Source organism: Carcharodon carcharias, chromosome 18 (genome assembly GCF_017639515.1).
Source record: "Carcharodon carcharias isolate sCarCar2 chromosome 18, sCarCar2.pri, whole genome shotgun sequence".
Classification (NCBI taxonomy): Eukaryota; Metazoa; Chordata; class Chondrichthyes; order Lamniformes; family Lamnidae; genus Carcharodon; species Carcharodon carcharias.
Window position 1 is genome coordinate 97,007,675 of NC_054484.1, and position 16,406 is coordinate 97,024,080.

The following is a 16,406-nucleotide window of genomic DNA, read 5'->3' on the forward strand; positions in this document are numbered from 1 at the left end:
GAGCCAATGCTTTGATTTTAAAATCCTTATGCTAGTTTTCAAATCCCTTCATGCTCTCAATCCTCCCCATCTTGGTAATCTTCTCCAGTTCCACAACTGTTTGAGATATTTATGCACTTCCAATTCTGGCTTCTTGAACATCCCAGACTGCAGTTGCCCCACCAATGAGCAACATGCCTTCAGCTGCCAAGACTCTAAACTTCTAGATTTTTTTCCTTCTTTAAGGTGACCCATAAAACCTACCACTTCATCTGCCCATATGTCTCATTTGACGGTGTCAAATTTTGTTTGACAATAATAGGGAAGTGATTGTGTAGTGGTAGTGTCACTGGACTAGTAATCCAGAGATCCAGGGCAATGCTCTGGAGCCCTGGGTTCGAATCCCGCCACGGCAGATGGTGGAACTTGAATTCAGTAAAAATCTGGAATTAAAAGTCTAATGATGACCATGAAACCATTGTCGCTTGTTATAAAAATCCATCTGGTTCATTAATGTCCTTTAGGGAAGGAAATCTGCTGTCCTTACCTGGTCTGGCCTGCATGTGACTCCAGAGCAATGTGGTTGACTCTTAAATGCCCTCTGAATGGGGACAATTAGGGATGGGCAATAAATGCTGGCCTCGCCAGTGACGCCCACATCCCATAAATATAAAAAAAAACAGCCCTGGAGCACCCTGGCATGTTTTATGTTCACGGTACTAAATAAATGTAATTTATTGCTGTTAATAAACAAAATGGCTTTCAACAAAGAGGCCAGAGGAGAAAGTGGGATGACAAAATTGTGACAAAAATGCAACAAAAGTTGAGCAAGTTTGTTCAAAACAACACTTGTCTGCAATCACATAAGACTCTGCACTGCAGGCAAAGTAATAGCCATTTTAAAATATAATAAAATTTAATAGGCTTGTGCCTGTATTTTCCCTCACAGCCAAATCCTGACCTTGGCCTGAACAGTGAGATGCAGAACAGAGGTAGTGCAATTCCTTTGTAAATGAAGAGAATTTTTCCAAGTCAGAGGATATGAGTCAACCTATTCTCACTCATCACTTATTGACACGCTACAGAATGCCATTGAGACCAACTACCTTCCCCCCTCATTTGGAGGACAAGTATATAACAGTTACAGGGAGAAAATTTTGAAGTAGGGAAAATCAAGAAGCATGTACTAAAATACAAAAATGTTCTTATTTTTGGAATCTAATGACCATCATGTTTTGTTTATTGATTACCTCGTTACAAATCCCAAAGAGACCAATAAGTTTAAAAAAAATTGAATTCCCAGTGACCGACTCAAAAGGTCACACGGCAAGATTTCATGTTAAGACTTTTACTGCAACAAACATGCTAAAGTCAACACTCACTAAACGTTGTTTAGTAGGCAACTAATACACAGAAGCTACAGAAAAGACATCCCTTATTATTGTTTTAACGCACTTGAAAACCCCACACCACTTTTATACATTTCAGCACACTCTCCGTAATCTGTTCAGGATCTAGTCCAAAGTTACTTCCAGCTTCTAATGGGCTTACTTCTCCCCATTTCACTGGGTCGCTAGAATGCCCTGCAACCAAAGGTCCTTTTCCTTAGTCTTCTGAGAAATCCTAAACCAACCTCCAGAACCATGGCTCACTCCACGATTCCTTTCCTTGGCTTTGTCAGGGCAAATTTTCCATTGTCCTTAAACGTCTAAAAATTTTGTCTCTTCGACCAGAGAATGTCTTCCCATCTGCATTCTGTCTGGAAGACAACAGAGAAAAAGCCTTTTTTCCCCCTGCTGACCACAGCAGTTGTTGTCCCTTGTTTCTCTCTCTCTCTGGGACCCTCTCTCTCTGTGTTCAGGATTTATTTTAAAATCATATTCCTGAGAGTCTGCAAGTCTACCTATGGCAAAAATCAGCTGCTGTGTCCTTTGTTTTCAGGTGTTAAACCTGGAACATACATTTCAATAGCACTTGACCTGGGCCCCTGTCCCCATGGTAACCAGGCAGAACTAGCAGGAGGTCACATTTTCCCTTTTCATTACACCATTTTACCTTGAATTTAAAGAGAGAGCATAACCATCTTATAAAATCTCACATTCGTAACACCTCCAGTTACCCTAGCATAAAATGGTAAATGTATACGTACACAGCCTTCAAGAAGGCTAAGTGTTATGAGGTAGAGGCTAAAACAAACTGGAGCAGGACAGAGATGCTATGCTCTGTATCTCTGTACTTGGTTTGACAAGAATATTTTGATATTGACAATAGGCGCCAAAGCTGGAAGCATGTTCCATTCCATTGCTTAACACAAGCACAAGAAATTGACTAATATGCCTGGAACAAAAATCTCAAGCACATTTTATGAACTCCATGTATCTAAAAATAGGGGATTTAAAAAAAAAAGTACAAATATCATTCACAAGCTATGTAGTTCATTTGCCCAACATACAATGTGGGAAATCTTAAATGATTTCGCCAATGCGCAAATCTACAACAAACCACAGTAAACTTCTCCAATTATAATAGTGGAGCAATTTGAAAACCATTAAAACAGTAGAAATTGCAACAAGGAGCTATTTAAATAAAAAAAATTGTACACCTCCACGAGTACCAAATAGGCTGTGGCCATCTTCATTGCCGAGCTAAGATAGTCCAAGCTGGCATGATATTCCAGTCTGGGTTGGGAGGAAGGAGCAAGTGAAAAATCATACAGCAATCCATCAGCTCCCATGGTCATTTTCTCTGATGCCAACCGAAAATTACCTGTTATGAAATTTAACTCCACAAATCTACTATGGTGCTATGGCCTGTTTGCTTATGCTCCCTGCAGTCTCTGCTCTCGTCCACAAAGACTGCAAGAACCTTGCAACTGGTAAGTACTTGGGCTGAGGCTTCTCCAGCACTATTTTCTGGATCTCCAGATCTGCCTTACTCATAGTCACATCCTCCTATCCCTGACCATGGACCGAAATGGAAGGGTGCGACTGCCTCCTGGAACAAAGTGTCCAGGTAACTTTCTCCCTCCCTGATGCATCACAGGATCCTAAGCTCAGACTCTCGCTCATCAACTCCGAGTTGAAATTCCTCAAGTTGCAAACGCTCACTGCAGATGTGACTGCTGCGAATCACACTGGTGTCCACCTGTCCCCACATGTCACAGCGGCAACACGTCACTTGTCTTTCCAGCTCTGTTGTATTTTACTCAACTAATTAGAATTTCAAATTTTGAAATATCACTCAATTATTTATGCAACAAAAGACCTTAATAGTGCTCTAACCTAGATAGCACTGAAATAATCAGAATAGTGTACCAATACCAAGCGCTCCCTTAGGCCCCTTAGTGACTGACAGTTGAACCTACTTGTAGTTGTTTAGTGATTTAGGCAAATGCAACAGGTTCAGTTATTGATTAATAAATATCATCACTGATACAAATCAAAAGATAACTTAAAAATCTCTCTCTCTCTCTAGATGCCATGCCCTGAAAGGACATTGGCAACCATGGACTCCTGTGCTGGCCCATGGTGATGCTTGGTAAGGTACTGATGTGGTTTGTTGTTGCCTACTGAGATGGCTGACCAGGAGTCTCTTCTGCTCTTACCTCCTGCCACTAGCATATGTTGGAAGGATTTGCAAGTTGATAATCAACCTGTTTGGCTGCATTATGAACACATATTCTTTGGCCATCAAGTCTTGAATCTGAAGCTGCTGGCTCAGAGGCAAGAACGCTGCCCACGGCACGACAAGAACTAACTTCAGAACATTAGCTGCTTTAAGATTGAAGGTTGCAGTCTGTGGTCAGATTTGTACAAAAGTTAGTTTCTCACAGATGTGCCATTTGCTACTGCATTAAATAGAATCTTTGGGATAAAGCTGCAAATTGGATTATGATTATCACCCTCAAAAAGAAAAAAGTGTTTTAAAAAGCATGCTACAATAAACTCTGTAGTTCAAGTAGTTTGTACACTGACATACTAAGCCAATGCATGGCAATGTCTTGACCTGCAATAACTGTCCACAGCTTGTTGCCTAGAAGGAAAAGGTGTTCCTTCACAAAGCAGGGAACAAATCAAACTCAACTAAACATTGTGCCATTATTGGACACATCTTCTCAGGTGTTAACAGAATGGTCCTGGCAGAGACCTGGATGCAAGTTCTTTGCTTGACTTCTTTGGCAAAGAATTGTCCTTTGCACTTGGGTGGCAGAAAGGGGCATAAAAGCCATGGAACAGAGAAAACTTCTGGAAAGACTCCACTACATCATCACTAATACATAGGACAACCAGAAAGTGGGCCCTTCATGCAACATACAACAATTTCTCAGCAGAAATGTGACTTTTGACAAAGTGGGAACACTGCCTTTGCAGCTCCACCTAAAAAGTAGCAAATGTAATAAATTTAAACACACCAAAAAGATGTCAGTCTCTTACCTCTTTGGTAGACTGTGGGTAAGGCACACAAAGAAACAAGATACGTCCTTTCACCAAGAAATCCTCAGCAACCAAAAAACTATCAATGGCCTTTTAGTTCAGCAGGACTTCTAAGCTTCTGTACTTCACCTAAAATAAAGATAATTCAGAGCTAAACAGTCAAACTAAAAATGGAACTGGTTTATTCAGCTGAGATTGTTTCTTTAAGTCCAAACTACATCTGCATATAAACCAATCTCAACACTTCAATTAATTATATACATAATATTGGACATCACCCATATGGTTCATTCTGAAACTTCATGTATTATAGTATATTAACAATAAACATGTAAATATTTAGCTTGGTCAAAATGAGTATTAATTTTGAGGTCCATCCTGAATAAACTATCAGATCATATTTTTGCAATGTAACAGGAAATTAGATAACAACTCAATACAAAAAGCTTAAACTATACTGTTATAACACACTCACAATTTGTTGAACACAGATTTACAAATCTAAACCATCCTACAAAATGCATGGAACTAAAAAATGTTATCAGCTGGTTGGAGTTTCTTGAAGGGTTACTGATATAGAACCTAAGAGAAGGGCAAAAGGACTTTGTGCTGAAGGAACAGGAAGAGTTTTCACTCTCTCCTTGCTTGATTACTTAGAGCACTATGAAGCTAAGAGCAAAATATCAAATGCGTAGTGTAGCAAGCAACGGTTAATTCATTTCACAAAACACCACACAGGCGACCATCTAGTCAGGGCACATATAGGACAGGAGGACAGGTTACTCCACTTAACAGCAAGCTGGATAGCAGCAAGTTCTGCTTCAGCATTAGAAAGCAGGTGTCAGCTGTTGCTGTTGGTAGCACTCTCGCTGACTCACAAGGTTCCAGGTTCAAGTCCTGCACTAGGATTTGAACATAAATATCAAGGCTGAGTAGTACTGCGGGAGTGCTACACTGTCGGAGGTGGTGTCTTTCGGACGAGATGTTAAATTGTGACCTGTCTCCTCAGGTGGATGGAAAAGAACCGTGGGTGGAAAAAACTCATTTTGAATAAGAGTAGTGGAATTATCTCTGATCTACTGGCCAATATTTATTCCTCAATTAACATGAGGAAGACAGATTATCTGGTCATGACCTCATCTTTGTGGGAGTTTGCCAAGTGCAATTCCTACAACAGTGACTACACTTCAGGAGTCGGGGGAGGTCCCATCCTCACATTGAGGGTACCCTCCATCGTGATGAGTGACACTACCATCATGCAAAATGGGAAGATTTCAAACAAATCTAGCAACTCAAGACTGGGCAACCATGAGATGCTGTGGGCCATCAGCGGCAGCAGAACTGTACTCAACCACAATCTGTAACCTCATGGCCCAGCATATCACCCACTCTACTATCGTCATCAAGCCAGGAAATCAACCCTGGTTCAATGAAGAGTGCAGGAGGGTATGGCAGGGGCAGCACCAGGCATAGCTAAAAATGAGGTGTCAACCTAGTGAAGCTACAACACAGGATGACTTGCATGCCAAATAGCATAAGCAGCAAGTGATAGACAGAGCTAAACAATTCCACGACCAACAGATCAGGTCTACACTATGCAGTCCTGCCACATACACAGTCATGAATTATGACGGACAATTAAACAATTCACTGGAGGAGGAGGCTCCACAAACATCCCCATCCTCAATGATGGGGGAGCCCAAACATCAGCCAAAAGATAAGACTTAAGTATTTGCATCAATCTTCAGCCAGAAGTGCCAAGTGGATGATCCTTCTCGGCCTCCTCCGCAGGTCCCCAGCATCACAGGTGTCAATCTTCAGCCAATTCACGTGATATCAAGAAATGGCTGAAGGCACTGGATACTGCAAAGATTATGGGCCCTGACAATATTCCAGCAATTGTACTGAAGACTTGTGCTCCAGAACTTGCCACGCCCCTAGCTAAGCTGTTCCAGTACAGCTCCAACACTGGCATCTACCCAGCTATGTGGGAAACTACTCAGTTATGTCCGAACCACAAAAAGCAGGACAAATCCAACTCGGTCAATTACCACCCCTTCAGTCTACTCTCTATCATCAGTAAAGTGATGGAAGGGGTCATCAACAGTGCTATCAAGCGGCACTTGCTTAGCAATAACCCACTCACTGACACTCAGTTTGGGTTCCGTCAGAGTCACTCAGCTCCTGATCTCATTACAGACTTGGTTCAACATGGACAACAGAGCTGAACTCCAGAGGTGAGGTGAGAGTGATTGGTCTTGACATCAAGGCAGCATTTGACTGAGGATTACATCCAGGAGCTCTAGCAAAACTGGAGTCAATGAAAATCAGGGAGAAAACTCTTCACTGGTTGGAGTCGTACCTAGTTCAAAGGAAGATGGTTGTGGTTGCTGGAGGTCAGCCAACTTAGTTCCTGGACATCACTGCAGGAGTTCCTCAGGGTAGTGTCCTAGGTCGAACCATCTTCAGCTACTTCATCAATGACCTTCCTTCCATCATAGGGTACAAGTGGGGATGTTCACTGATGATTGCACAATATTCAGATCATTCATGACTCCTCAGATATTGCTGCAATCCATGTCCAAATGCAGCAAGACCTGGACCATATCCAGGCTTGGGCTGACATGTGGCAAGCAACGTTTGTGCCACACAAGTACCAGGCAATGACCATCTCCCACAACAGAGAATCTAACCATCACACCTTGACATTCAATGGCATTACCATCACCGAATCCCCCACTACCAACATCCTGGCAGTTACCACTGACCAGAAACTGAACTGGATTAGCCATATAAATACTGTGGCTACAAGAACAGGTCAGAGGCAATAAATCTTGCAGTAAGTAACTCACCTCCTGATTCCTAAAAGCCTGTCCACCATCTACAAGGCACAAGCCAAGAGTGTGATGGAATACTCTCCACTTGCCTGGATGAGTGCAGTTCCTACAACACTCAAGAAGCTTGACACCATCCAGGACAAAGCAGCCCACTTGATTGGCACCCCATCCACAAACATTCACTACCTCGACCACCGATGGACTGTGGCAAGTGTGTACATTCACAAGATACGTTGCAGGAACTCACCTGCACGATCTCACCAAGGCTCCTTAGACAGCACCTTCTAAACCCATGGCCGCTACCACCTAGAAGGACAAGGGCAGCAGACTTGTGGGAACACCACCATCTGGAAGTTCCCCTCCAAGCCACTCACCATCCTGACTTGGAAATATATTGCTGTTCCTCCACTTGACAGAAGCATAATAAAACATCAAGCTGAAGAAAGCTATATTAAAGATGGGTGACTAAAAGCTTGGTCAAGTAATTCATTTTTAGGACTACTATAAGAAGGACAAAGAAAGAAGCTTAAGGAGGGAATTCCAGATATTCGAGTGTAGGGCCAGAGGGAGTTTAACAGTCTCAATCTTAATAGCAAAGTCTATCAGCTACTTGCACCTGTTCGGTGCAAGGATGGAGGGCGCAGAGGGAGAGGGGTTTAAAGACAAGCTAGGATTATTTTATCTCTCCAGAAGATATGGTGCAAGGAGTGCACTGGGCAGAGGAGTGAGGGGCCCAACAGTGCTTAGTACAATCCAGTCAGATCTGGTGATGAACGACAAAACCAGTTGTGGGCTACACATGTTCATATCTGTGCCCTTTGGCCTTGAGAGAGTGAATATGGGGGCCATAATAGGGAAACAACCAGGATGGGAGGAGGAAGGGACTGGGCACGAAGACAAAGGAAGAGGTGAGAGGGTGATTAAGCGGATCAACAGCTGCAAAAGTATTGCAGTGGACAAAGGCTAAACAGTTTGGAATTTGAAAAAGCCATTGCAAGTGGCTTAGGGGAGAGTTTTTTTTCTGGCGAAGTTGCAAGGGGTGAGTTATAAGACATAAAGGTAGTAATCAGAGATCCCCATGAATATGGATCTCTGGAGTTTATATGAGGGATAGATTAAACAAAGACAGGAAGACAATGGAGAGTACATGCATAAATTTATCTTTATGGAGTACCAGCTTTTTTGATAGTTTATTGCATTTAATTAACAGTTGCTGAATATTAGTAAATTATTAAATTCAAATAGTCAATGCTCCATGAATTCATGTGGAAGCAGGTGGTCTTGAAGTTCTGCTTAAAGGTTTTAGAATTGGCCAGAAATAATTAAATTCACAAAATAATTATCATTCCTCAATAAGTAAAGGATTAAAGGGGAGAGATAGTCTTCATGCAGCAGATGGTTTCAGAATTCTGCACCACAAACCATGGTTGAAAGAAAGTGAAGGAACTCTTTTAGAAATTAGATAGTTGCATGCAAAAGAATATTAAGAGTAGGGCGAATGGGAGTGGGATTAGACTGAATACTGTAGCTCATGTGCAGAAAAACACTGGTGCGCATGATTGATGTGCCAAATCACTCATTTCGTGCTGTAATGTTCCATGTATGAGTAGATGCCTTTTTGGGAGGAATGCACTTGGATTAATCATGTTTTGTAATTTTTTTTCAAGCTTGCTATCCTATTATATTTAATTAAAACTGTTGAATCCTTATTGTGAACTGCTTTGTGTACCAACTTAAATATCAGCCTCTCAACTTCTTGCTCTAAAAAGGAGAACACAAACAGGTTACCACCTCACCACCTGCTTCATGTATTGTCACAGGGTTGAGCTCCAACTAGCTGCAACAACTGTCATACATAACAGCTAGATCCATGCAAATTCAAGAGCAAAGAAGTCGTCCAGTAATATTCATGATTTATGTATGTCAGCCTAGTACGTTAGCACAACAAAAGGGACCTCCAACGGTGCAGCACTCCCTCGGTATTGCACCGAAATGCCAGCCTGGATTATGTGCTCAACTCTCTGGAGTGAGGCTTGAACCAATGTATTCATAACAGCAGTTACAATTTCCAATTCTCAAATTGAAACTTTTGGCTGTGCTGCTGTAGGGAGGCACCAGCTGGAACAGGGAAAGCCAACCTTTGCCTGCTGTCACACACTCCCTGGCAGAGGCCTAGGACTTTCCCTTCACTGCTGTAAATAATGCCTGATCCAAATGACTAGGTAAAAAATACAAGATGATGGGATATTTTGAATTTTTGGAGACATTATCATCACACTAATTGTAGATTCTAACAGCGTGAGCAAAATTCATTTTGGGTAATTGGAATTTTCATTAGCAAAACAGAACTTTACAGAAGGATTTCCTGAAATGAAGAGAATCTTCAAATGTAGAATTTATTTTTAAAAATACACAAATCTTATACATTATGTACTGTGCTCATATCTTATCTATTGAAGGATGCTTGATTTGATTCAATTCTCAACCAGAAAAAATATTTTGTACCAATTTTTAAAATCTCTACCTTCATTCTCCAGCTCTCTTGTACAAAATGGCATGAATTCATTTATTTTAGAAACATGGAATGCAGTGACTAGGTCAATCCCAAAATGTATTCTCCCCTCTCCAGGTTGCCTCTTATTTCAAATGCTTTGATGTCAGAGCCACCAATGACAGCAGTCACTCCTGTCTCGTGGTCAGTCACCTTTTGTTTATATGTTAAGTAAAAGGGTGGTGACAACAGCAGCAGTCAGAGAAAGCTTTAATGCTGGTTTACATAAGCAATCTGCAGATCTAAACAAACTAATACAACAGTCAGGCGTACCAACAATCCATGGGTCATGAAACTAGTAAAACTCAAATCCTACATCATCTGCACTCTGTTTATGTTCCAACAGGAAACCAAAAACATCAATATGAAAGAAACAGACCCACTCAGACTATGATAATAATCAAAGCCGCGAAAGCATTATTAATCTCTGTATTCAGACAATGTTCCTAAACTGACCAAGCTTTGCTGATTATATGAATTCCTTGACTGAGTTACTATTTCCTAATTCAATTACAACTCTGGAGTATATGACAAAAATGGTAAACTGTTGGTGGCTATTAAAAACTGAAAAAATTAAATTCCATGAAAATGTAAACATTGAAGTGTGGAGAACCAGTCCAAAAGAAGCAAAAATCAATTATATTTCACTACATTGGGAAAGTATTTGCATACTTATGTTTCTTTGTGGATATAAGACAGACTCTGAAATTTGGCAGCCTGTTTATAGAGAACGACTGGAACACTGCAAAAGGTAGAACCATCAGTCAGATTTGCTGCTTTTAAATAACACTCCAATGAGCATTCGAGAGCTGACGTTCAGCAATCTTAACGCCAACCTCAAATAACCACGACCGGGCTTCAAATTTAAACCCGTAGCCTTTCTAGCAGATTAAAATCAAGCATTTTTTTTTAATCCTGCCACAAAGCAAATTTCCATAAAGAGCCAGAGACGTCCAGGAAAATAACTGAACTTGAAAGCAATTGATCATGTCAAGGACTATATTTTTTCCTTCAAAATAGCGCCATATACTCTGATTCAAGTCAATGAATTATACAGAAAATAGGCAGAAGTTGCGAGAGGAGGAGTTGTCTGCGCAGCTGTAGCACATTTGCAGTGACACCAACCCAAAAGCAATGCAGTGAAAGGGGTCTGGGGACCTGGATGCAGCAGTGAACGAGCAACATTGCACAAACTCCTATGGTTGCCGCTGATTGACAGGTAGATGGCGAGCATGCGCAGTGACCGTACCCGCTGATGGCAGGCAAAGGGCCCAACCGTCACTCTGGAAATAAAATTCATCTCACCCCGGACACCGACCTGTTTCCTATTTTATCCCCGCTCTTCCAGCAACAACGCAGCGGCCACCGACACTTCTCCCTGGCTCTGAGTTAGGGGGTCCACCAGCAAAAGGAGAACGGGATAGTCAGTCACACCTCGAGCAGCTTCCTCATTTCCGGCTCTTTCTATTGTGAAGCAGCTATAGCTGCGCTCCGACCGCCTCCTTCCGATTTGACGTCGTTGGGAGGGGAGGGGTGGGGGGGGGGGAAGGGAAAATGTGCTTTCCGTCACCGAACCCAGAGCGCATCGCGCGTCACCGAACCCTGCGCACGTTGCGCGCCACCGAAGTGACGTACGTACGCCGCGCGCGCCCGCGGTGCTACTGCCCACGTGACTTGTGCGCCAGCGGGAAAAGTGAAAATCATGCTTAACCTCGCATATGCCAGAACCAAGAGGAAGCGAAGGCCGTGGTTTGGGCTAATGCTCTGATCTTGTCCCGATTCTGTGTTCCAATGAAGCTCAACGCAAGGTCGAGGAATAGCACCTCGTCTTTGGACTTTGCTGCAACCTTCTAGACTCAACATTAAGCTCAACAGCAGCAGAAAATGCTGGAAAGACTCAGCAGCTTTGACAGCATCTGTGGAGAGAGAAAGAGTTGACGTTTCGAGTCCGTCTGACCTTTCTTCAGAGCCTAAGAGAAGTAGAAATGTGATGAAATTTATACTGTTTAAGGGAGGGGTGTGGAGCAGGTGAAGCTGGATAGAAGGCCAGCAATAGGTGAGGGCAAAGGAGAGATTGACAATGATGTCATTGGACAAAGGGAGTGTTAATGGTAGTGGTTAGGGCTAAAAAAAAAGGTGCTGATAGTGGCATTGAGGTAAGAAAGCAGAATGTGATAATAGCAGGACAAGGAAAGCACTCAACATGATCAACTAACAGATGGTAAAAACAAAAAACTGCGGATGCTGGAAATCCAAAACAAAAACAGAATTACCTGGAAAAACTCAGCAGGTCTGGCAGCATTGGCGGAGAAGAAAAGAGTTGACGTTTCGAGTCCTCATGACCCTTCAACAGAACTCACAGATGGCCCTTGTGGGGATGGTGGCGGGGGAAAAATGGCTAGATAGATGACCAAATGCAAAGGAAGGAATAAAAAAGAAACAAAAAAACAGCAAAAGATTAAAACAAATTGGAGACAGAGTTTATGATCTAAAAATGTTGAGCTTAATATAAAAGCAAAATACTGTGGATGCTGAAAATCCAAAACAAAAATAGAAAATGTTGGAAAAACCTGGCAGATGTGACAGCATCTGTGGAGAGAGAAACAGAGTTGATGGTTTGAGTCTGTGTGGCTTCTCAGAGTTAAAGAGAAGTAGAAATGTGATGACGTTTATACTGTTTAATGTTTAATCTAGCCATTCATACCTCGTCTGGATACATCTTTTGTTTCTTTAACTATACCCATTACCACTCCCTTATGATAAATGTGAAAATTCTCCTTTTTTATCCCCCTTCTTATCCAATTTTTGATTCCTTCCCCCCCAACCACCCCCACAAGGATCATTGTTACTTGTTCATGTTCTTTTCAGAGTGCTTACCTTTGTCCTGCTATTATCACATTCTGCATTCTTAACCTCAATGCCACTGTCAGCACCTTTTTTAGCCATTACCACTACCATTAACACTCCCTTTGTCCATGACACCATTTTATACCATGAAACCTTTTGTTATTTAATCTCTCTTGCCTTCCATCCTATAATATACCTCTTTTGTTCTTCTTCCACTCCCCCTTTCACAGAATCTCACAGTATAGAAGAAGCCCTGCCACTTGTTCAAAACCTATTACATTTCTAAAACAAAAATAAATAAAAATACCTGGAAAAACTCAGCAGGTCTGGCAGCATCTGCGGAGGGGAACACAGTTAACGTTTCGAGTCCATAAGACTCTTCAACAGAACTAAGTTTAAAAAAAACCTATTACATTTCTATCTTTCCTCAGCTCTGATGAAGGGTCATGGACCTTTCCAGCCTTTTTGTGTTATTTAGTAGAAAATGAAAAGGATGTGAAGCAGACCAGACTGTCCCACTTGCACTTAACGCTAAGCTGTATTTTTATGAAGAGGCAAACTGTCTTAGAATAGTGTCCGTGCTCCCATTATCTGACCTCCAGTTACCCTCCACCAAATAGTGATACTGCTAATGTCTGTCAAGGTTATGATAGACATGAGCTTTAAAGCACAGGTCTCATTTTAAGCTGCTACAGGGATCAGTACACATAAATCAATTTGCAGATCACCCAAAGTCCAAAGCACCTTTGATAGCAGCCATGTGACCATACAGGCTTGGACACAATCCCATACCCTTCATGATCACCAACAGAATCATGTAAGTGAATGCTCAGTTCTCAGGAGGCCATATTAACATCTTTATTTAAAGGAAATGCACAGTTCCATCTTGGAATAAAAGTACAGCTCATTAACAGTCCTAGACTGTTGTCTTCAACTCTGGCTTCTAAACTTCGGGAGCAAAGACATTGAGAGCCATGCAGCCATCAGGATCAATATCAAATATACCAGAGAAAAAAAAAACTGCGGATGCTGGAAATTCAAAACAAAAACAGAATTACCTGGAAAAACTCAGCAGGTCTGGCAGCATCGGCGGAGAAGAAAAGAGTTGACGTTTCGAGTCCTCATGACTCTTCGACAGAACTTGAGTTCAAGTCCAAGAAAGAGTTGAAATATAAGCTGGTTTAAGGTGTGTGGGGGGGGGTGGGAGAGAGCCATAGGAGGGGGTTGAGGAGTAGGGGGTGATGGAGGAGTGGACCAGGGTGTCCCGGAGCTTTTGTTTCAAATATACCAGACAAGTCTTGAAAGAGTTCTTCAAGGAGTAATTGGAGGTGTCCTTCACTACAACATTATGTTCTCCACGTTCTTCAGGGTCCACTTTGTACAACAAGAAAAACTTGTATTTATGTAATATCTTTAACATAGTAAGACATTCCTAGGCACTTCGCAGGGATGTACTCCATCGGTTTGTGTTCCAAAGAGAGATAAGAGTAGAGCAAGTGGAAGCAGACGGCACCTGCTATTGATCAAGAGCAGAGACAAAGACAAGATGAAATCTCTTCAGAGCTACAGGCAGAAAGCAAGAATCATAAGGCAAATTTTCATTGGTGAAACTTTCAATGTGTCATATTTATCTAATGTATTCCTCAGATTTGCACAACATGGCAATTATATGCACCCTTATCATCATTGGTGTCATCATTAACTCACCTACCATTCATCCAAGAGACACAATTGAGTTAAAGTTCAATCAAACGTAATGCCTTACAGTAAGATAAAAACAAAAAACTGCGGATGCTGGAAATCTAAAACAAAAACAAAAATACCTGGAAAAATGCAGCAGGTCTGGCAGCAACTGCGGAGAGGAACACAGTTAATGTTTCGAGTCCAAATGACCCTAAAAGTAAAAATAGAAGAGAGGTGAAATATAAGCTGGTTTAAGGGGAGGGGGGTGGAACAAGTAGAGCTGGATATCCTAGGTACTCCGCAGGGTGTATTCCATCAAGTATATCCAGCTCTACTTGTCCCACCCCCCTTAAACCAGCTTATATTTCACCTCTCTTCTATTTTTACTTAGTTCTGTTGAAGGGTCATTCGGATTCGAAACATTAATTGTGCTCCTCTCCGCAGATGCTGCCAGACCTGCTGAGTTTTTCCAGATATTTTTGTTTTTGTAATGCCTTACAAGTGATTTATGCATGTTTGTTGCCCTCCTGCTTCCCCTTGGTGATAGTAAGGCATAGGAACCAAGATATTCCTGCTGGAATATTTGATGTTGACCCTAGAAAACTTTATGGATGAGGAAGCAGGCTAACCAACTATTCCAGATTTTTTAGGATTGCCCCATAATTCGGCTTTTTGTCCTGAATCCCAGGAAGGCCTTCCTGGCACACGTTTTGCCCCAGATTTCTTCCATCTATGCAGGCTTTGTGTCTGCTTTTGCATCAGCTGCAGCAGGTTGGCAGTTTGTTTTTGGGACTCCTCCGACTCCCATGGTCTCACCAATATCCCACCATGGCGAAGTGTCCTTCTCATCCAGAGTTGGTTATTGGGGAAATGGTTCTAGATCTGCCTGCCAGCATTGGGTTCCTATGCCAGTAAGGGTGCATCTGTGATAGCTGCTATTTAAAGATGCTGAAAATTTTAGCGGAAATGGCCTTGATGGTGAAGGGAATGTTAAGCTACCAACTGGAAAGAAGATACAGCTGTTCCATCACAGCTTCCTTTGCCACTGTATCCAGCGAAAGTAAAAGATCTTTGGAGGATCAAGTCTCCCTGGTGCGAGAGGTAGGCCCAGTCTAACTGGTCATGCCTGCACTGCCCACCAAATGTCGCAGGTTCCACCTAGGACATAGGGTAGGGGTACTCCTGATTTAGGAAATTCTCATTTCTGCTAATGCTGATGGCCATACATGGGACAAGGAGAGAGTCTGTCTCTAACAGGTCATGTGAAATTTCTAATGTAAGACTAGGAACCAGTATAAGAGTGGATCTCTTGGAATTGTGGTGACTTTCTGGCTCCATGTACTGAGTCCTGAGATGGCTTTTCAATTGAATCCACTCTGTCCAGCCTGGAGAGCAAAATCTTGTTTGGACCTCAAAGGCAAAGACATATCTATGGCTACTTCAGTCTTGCCCTTGCTGATGGGCACTGTCTCAGAATGTAAATGGAAACTGACTTCGGGCAACATTAACAACAACGAAGCACTGAACAGTGGCTCCCACTATATGATCCATCCAGCATGTTGAAATACAAGACAGCCTCTTGGAGATTGGAGCCCATGGCTTCAATGGCAGCTGAGTATTTATGAAGGATATGACAGCTGAGCTTTGGAACTCAGTCACTGGAAGCTGTGCTTCAGAGAGTCCTGAAACAATACATCCTTCAGTTGTGTTAAACAGTCAAGCACAACTGCACAGAAGTAGATAGTGAACTACTCTGTTGTCACTACCAGACTGTTCAGGTAGTTTGTTGCTCTCTCCGACAATGAGATAAAATATTGTTACTTAGAAAACATCCTTCGTTTAAATACCCTTGAAATTCAGCTGCCAGAACTATCCAGCTGATGGAGAATGTGAGCTGACTCTGCAGACAGCAGGTTCACGTGCTTCCAACTCCTTTAATGGCTTTATGATTCACCATATGTAAACACTCAAACTAAATCCTTGGGATGACCTGTGCTCCAACGTACGATGGTGTAAGTGACATTAAATGCCATGAGGTGCTGAGTTTGTCGAAGGCACTTATTTGGGAATGGCAGG

The 16,406-nt window shown here is 42.1% G+C and overlaps 1 protein-coding gene across 4 annotated transcripts in view; it reads right to left on the bottom strand.

Annotated features, from left to right (window-relative positions):
* cab39l (calcium binding protein 39-like) overlaps window positions 1–11,305 on the bottom strand; it is an 83,928-nt gene extending 72,623 nt beyond the window's left edge. Inside the window, exons 1-2 of one of the 4 annotated variants that reach the window (XM_041211218.1) lie at window positions 11,119–11,305; window positions 4,413–4,541 (exon numbers count right to left, since the gene is read on the bottom strand). The gene's annotated coding sequence lies outside the window, so the exon portion shown is untranslated. Of the gene's footprint in view, window positions 1–4,412; window positions 4,542–11,105 lie in introns of all 4 variants that reach the window. The other 3 variants (XM_041211222.1, XM_041211217.1, XM_041211219.1) reach the window with 3 other exon arrangements.
* Between the last annotated feature and the right edge of the window lie 5,101 nt (window positions 11,306–16,406).